General features: G+C 41.6%; 1 non-coding gene across 1 annotated transcript; it reads right to left on the reverse strand.

Moving 5' to 3' along the window:
* Positions 1-4304: 4304 nt before the first annotated feature.
* LOC136514703 (small nucleolar RNA R71) lies at positions 4305-4412 on the reverse strand. The gene has a single exon (XR_010773842.1). It is a non-coding gene; the product is annotated as a small nucleolar RNA R71 (small nucleolar RNA).
* Between the last annotated feature and the right edge of the window lie 1590 nt (positions 4413-6002).

The raw sequence follows: 6002 nt of genomic DNA on the forward strand, positions 1-6002 counted from the left end.
TGAATTTCTTCAGAGGTTTCAAGAAACTAGGAACTTGTGCTTCTCCTTAAACTTGGCCGATGATCAACTAGCTACTTTAGCTATTCAAGGAATGCTGCCAATGTGGAAAGAAAAGCTGCTAGGACAAGAATTTGACAACTTGGGTCAATTGGCTCAACAAGTAGCAGCACTCAATAGCCAATTCCAAAGTATGCGCAGAGATACCTAGTTCTAGAAGAGTACCATAGTAGCCGAAGCTTATGAGCCATACTCGGTCGATGACGGCTATGAAGACGAAGAAGGGGTTGCTGCGGCTGAATGGAATTGGGGCAAAAAGACAGTGATGGTGCCAAATCCTTGGGGAAGAGGAGTTGAGGAGAGCTATGACTTTGATGTCATCAAATCAGACAAGCTCTTCGATTTCTTACTTGAGAAAGGGTAGATTATGTTGCCCAATGGTCATGTCATGTTGCCCCCTAATCAATTAAAGAATAAGAAGTTCTGCAAATTCCATAGTGCTACTTCTCATTCCACCAACGAATGTAGAATTTTCTGATAGCATATACAGAGGGTTATTCAGCAGGGGAGGCTCAAATTTGATACACCTTGAAAAATGAAAGTTGATGATAATCCTTTCCTAGGAGATCAAAACATGGTTGATGTTGGGCTATTCAAAGGAAAAACTAAGGTCCTAACATCAACCAAATCAAAAGAAGCTGGAACAGTCGATTCCAAAATGCAAATATCGGCTGATGAGTACAGAGAGATTAGGAGACGTCGTGCTGAGTAAAAGAGCCGATACGAGCAGGGAGAGACGTCAAAAGCAGAGACGACAAAGTCACGGGTTACATCTCGGATTCTGTTGAATAAGTGGCAGCGGCAGAAAGAAAAGGATTATCAGCATTGGTTAAAGGATCAAGTGTACCAGCATCAATTGAAAGAAGAGAGGTACGAAAGGAAACAAGCCAAATTACATTGGAATTGTCCTTTCTTCAGACATTGCTGGAATGAAGGTTTGATGTTGCCTACCAGACATGACTGTCCAGAATGTTGCAATCAATATCGAGAGTATAGGCAGTCTCAAACTAGCCGCCAGTCTATCCCTGTTCAAGATGCATATCATCATAATAACATGGATCGGTGCTTAAAAAATAAAAGTGTTCATGATCGGCTTCGAAAAAGAGTTGTTGACTAGGACTGGGCTGATCATGAAGAGAAAGGCAATGAAAGAAAATATGTTTGGCAGGAGGGCCAATGGTGTCTAGGAGGTTTAACAAGAAGCCAGAAGAGAAGGGTGCAACGGCTAAGGAATAAAGAGATGGAACAAGCTCAGGCATCTGGTAAACCTCAAGTATGGCGTACCAAGCAAATAGCCGATAGAAAGCAACCATCGGCTAATATCCGAATGGCTTTTCTGTTGCCATCAGAATTCAGAGTCAATGGTGAAAGCCAACAACCGATCCAAGCAGTCGACTTTGAAAATTTGTATTAATGGATAATCCAATAGATGGTACAGATGGCAAACTAGGACATGACTTCACGTCGGCTGATGAATTAGAAGTAGATATTGGTCCTAGAGATAGACTTAGGCCAACATACATAAGTGCTAAGTTGGATCTAGAGTATAAGCGGGAATTAATTGATTTATTAAAGGAATTTAAAGACTGCTTTGCTTGGGAATACTATGAGATGCCTGGTTTAGACCGGTCAATTGTTGAACATCGGTTGCCAATCAAACCTGGGTATTAGCCGTTTAAACAAGCTTCGAGGAGATTCATCCCAAATGTGCTTGATGATATCAAAAAGGAGACTGAAAGGTTACTGGAAGCAAAATTTATCCGACCATGCCGATATGAAGAGTGGATATCGAATGGTGTCCCTATATATAAGAAGAATGGAAAATTGAGGGTTTGCATTGATTTTAGGGATCTAAACAAAGCCACACCTATGGACGGTTATCCAATGCCGATAGCTGATATGTTAGTAGATGCAGCAGCCGAGCACAAGGTTATTAGCTTCATGGACGATAATGTAGGGTACAACCAAATTTTCATGGCTGAGGAAGACATAGCAAAGACCGGTTTTAGGTGCCCCGACGCAATCGGTCTATTCGAGTGGGTTGTGCTGACCTTTGGTCTGAAGAATGCTGGTGCAACTTATCAAAGGGCGATGAATTACATTTTCCATAAGTTGATCGACAGGATTGTTGAGATCTACATCGATGATGTGATGATAAAATCCAAAGGGTATAAAGAACACCTGGCTGACTTGCGTGAGACTCTGGAATGCACGAGGAAGCATGGTTTGAAGATGAATCCTAATAAGTTGTTTTATCGGCTGTTTAACATCAATCTTGATCGTGCATAGCGTGCGGTTAAAGCATGTTGCGTCTTGAGTAGATTTATTGGCTAGCAAAAATCGTTCCATGGCCCGTTATCATGACCTGTGTGATTCTTCCTCACACCCCACTATTTGCACCATGAAGTGAGGATCGTTATTCGGTAGATCTATCCCTGATAAGGCTTGACTTTAACTGTGCGCTATGCCCGAATCAGTTGTTTTAGCCGATATCGATTGCTTTCACGAGCAGTTCACATCACGAGACCGTTGAAGTAAAGATAGGTTGAAAGATGTGTTAGCCCCATGATCTTATTATTGTATTACGGCCTGCATGATTCTGCCTCGTGCCCCACTGATATTAGTAATGAGTTAGGGTTGTTGAGTCTATTGTTATTTCTATGGCCTGCATGATTCTACCTCATGCCCCACTAGTCATAGTGATAGATGAGATCTAACATGTTTATTAGATTTATCTTTATTAAACGGTTAAATGGTGTTGAATTGTTTCTTTATATAAAAGGGGTTTGGTTGCTTGTAATCATTGGCTCAGCATAAACCAATCATTGTTGACATCTTATTACCATTGATTAATATCTATTCAAATAACGATATTTATCTTGAATGATAACCGATTCTTCTTATACAACCCAATGAGCTTTAACCGATTTATTCTCATGAATATGCTGGAATCGACTGTTTAGTCGATCTCCTTTCATATCGGCTCTCAGAGCCACACATTCGGGACTGTCTGGCAACACCAGCAAGTTCTGCCCTTAATTAGTGATAAGCTTTCTCTCCTTGTCAATTATAGGGTCAAATTGACTGGCACGTCTCGGGGGGAGTACGCAGGATCGACTATCCCTACGCTAAAGCTAGGCGGATCTACAGCTCCATCGAGCAGACCCTTCCGGCTTACTGCGTGTGTCCTCGGCATGGGACAAAATTTCTGTGTCGACATATATATACTAGAGTGTACAAATGACTTAGTAAATAAGGAATGACTTAGGAATCTTTTCTCTTAATTAATCTCCTGCCTAGCCATACTACATTCATGAGTATCTGTTTCTATCTTTGAAATATTATTAGTGCCTTACACTTACCATTTATTTATCATTTGGCTTACCCTATTAATGCATGAAAGTTAATGATCTTATCATAAGTATGAATATTTGTCAATATCTCTTGCCACCCCATCGCTCCACCCTGTGGAAAAAATATAAATAACAATACCTGGTATACTCCCGGGTGAAATGCTACAATGGTATATTATTTGTGTGCTTGCGGATATTTAATATATAAATTTACAAGTGTTCTCAATAATTACCAACAATGCATTTCTGACATCATTGCTAGAGATGACAACTTAGTGAAGGATGATGCTAATAAATGTCAGTAAGTATTTCTAGCGCCATTGCCGGGGAAGGGCACAAGGCTAAGAGAATTCATCAAATAAATACTTATTGATGAAATCATAACTAAGCACCTATGCTTTAGCAGGCTTACCCTTGTTTGTCTTTGTTCATATCTTATATAGGGTATTGTAGGATTGGTTGTGATTCACCTACAATCTCCATCAATCAGAATCAAATCAATCAAGAGGGAGCTCAACACCAGTTTCTGAAGCTATGGCTGACAAGACGTAGAATTCTCTGCTCCAAGCACTGAGAACATTCGCACTGGACTAACACTCAAAACCAACAACCTTGAGTTCGAGCTCAAGCCAAGCCTCATCAACATGGTGCATGCTACCTGTTCAGTTGGAAGGCACATGAAGATGCTAGTGCTCATCTTTAGAATTTCCTAGAGATTAGTAGCACGATCACCATCAAGGACGTCGCTTAAGATATCATACTACTATGCTTGTTTCCATTCTCACTAGTGGGAAGGGTGAAGTAGTGGTTCTACACCAACAAAGATGATATCAACACATGGGAAAAATGTTCAAAGGCCTTCCTAGCAAAGTTTTCCCCTAAAGGCAAAACCAATGCCTTAAGAGGGAAAATCTCCAACTTCCAGCAACAAAAAAGAGAAACCATTCTAGAGGCATGGGAATGTTTTCAAGAATACATTTCAGATTGTCCTCATCATGGAATGGAAGATTGGTTGCTCATGCAAGGCTTCTACCATGGATTAATTCAGAAAGCTCATGAACAACTAGATGCAACTGCTAGAGGAGCATTTATGTCACTCACTCTTGGCAAAGCTAAAACTCTTATGGAAAAGATAGCCGCTAATCAAGGCTGGTCTCAGGGAAGTATTCAGACATGCAGTAAGAGTAAAGAAGTACCAAAAGAGGTGTGCACTGTCAACCAAGATGGACGTACTATTGAATTGGCTTGAACAACGAGCCAATTATAAGAAAGATCATCAGGCCATTCAAGATGCTTACAATGCCCAAAACATATGTGGAGAATATTTGGGGGTTGATTTCCCATAATCTCAAGATGCTTACAATGCCCAAAACATATGTGGAGAATATTTGGGGGTTGATTTCCCATAATCTCAAGAGGATGTGAGCATTGTCATCAACAATTCTGTTCCACAACAACAAAGGCAAGGATGGCAACCACAACGGTCAAATTACCAAGGTAAGTACCCAGGTAATTACTATAATTCCAAACAACCATCCTTGAGAGATTTGATCTTAGAACAAGCTAAGTGTCGGATTGTTTTGCTCTAGCAATATCTAGGAACATGATCGCGTAGACAAAATCAGATGATAGCACATGAGACACAAGGATTTATACTAGTTCAGGGTGCGGTGCGTGCTAATCCCTACTCCAGTGGTGAGGCTGCTCTTGCATTCGTATGCTCAATTACAGGGGCTATTGCTCCTAGCTACGAGGTAGATGGAATAGGTGAAAGATTGGTTCCCGAGCCTGAGGTCACTACCCTCCTTTCTTATAGGCAGAAGAGGTAGGGTTATAGAGAGGGTGATTGGGCTAATAGATTGTGTTCCTAGTTTATTACATGATGCGTGTAACAGATTGATCCTAGCTATCGTCCAGATAGACCCGCCTTGGTTTGCCTTGATCTCCATGTTGGTTGATCGCGTTAGCCCTTGCGAGCCTCCTCCTTGATGGCTACTGGGCCAATAGCTTGGTGGTAGTCACATGTATGGGTGGTGTAGGTACTCTTGACCCATATATCTGACAGTAGCCCCCGTAGGACTTAATGATAAGCTTGCATGTAGCTTTAAGCCCTCGGGACATCGTAGTCTCCCCTTTGTGTTCTGCGTACTACGAGTACGTAGTGAGCATCTTTGGGTGCCGAAGTCTTGAGCAGTGCAAGTAGATATTCCCAAGTATTAGGGAGCTAGTTTGTTGCTGTTCGAGTGCCAAAAGCATTTCTCAGGTAACGAGAATCTTCTTCAAGCATCAAGTATCGCGGTTGTAGACCATACATCAAGGGATGTTGCCCCCTGGTAGCTATGAGTGTCTGGCTCAGGTGGTTCACCTCATATCAGGAAATGTAGTTTCCTAGGCATAGCCCTTGGGACATTGTCAATGCCGTGTTCGGATGGTGTACCTGATAACCGAAAGCGTAGCTTCTAGGACATCGTGGATGCCAGGTTAGGGTAGAAATACTGCTATACTCGAGAAGTTAGTTCTCGACATATACCGACATGTAAATAGTGGTTGCGCTTCATTAAGTCCTAGTTGTAAAATAATAATGAGGATGGG

Source organism: Miscanthus floridulus, chromosome 16, assembly GCF_019320115.1.
Source record: "Miscanthus floridulus cultivar M001 chromosome 16, ASM1932011v1, whole genome shotgun sequence".
Taxonomy (NCBI): Eukaryota; Viridiplantae; Streptophyta; class Magnoliopsida; order Poales; family Poaceae; genus Miscanthus; species Miscanthus floridulus.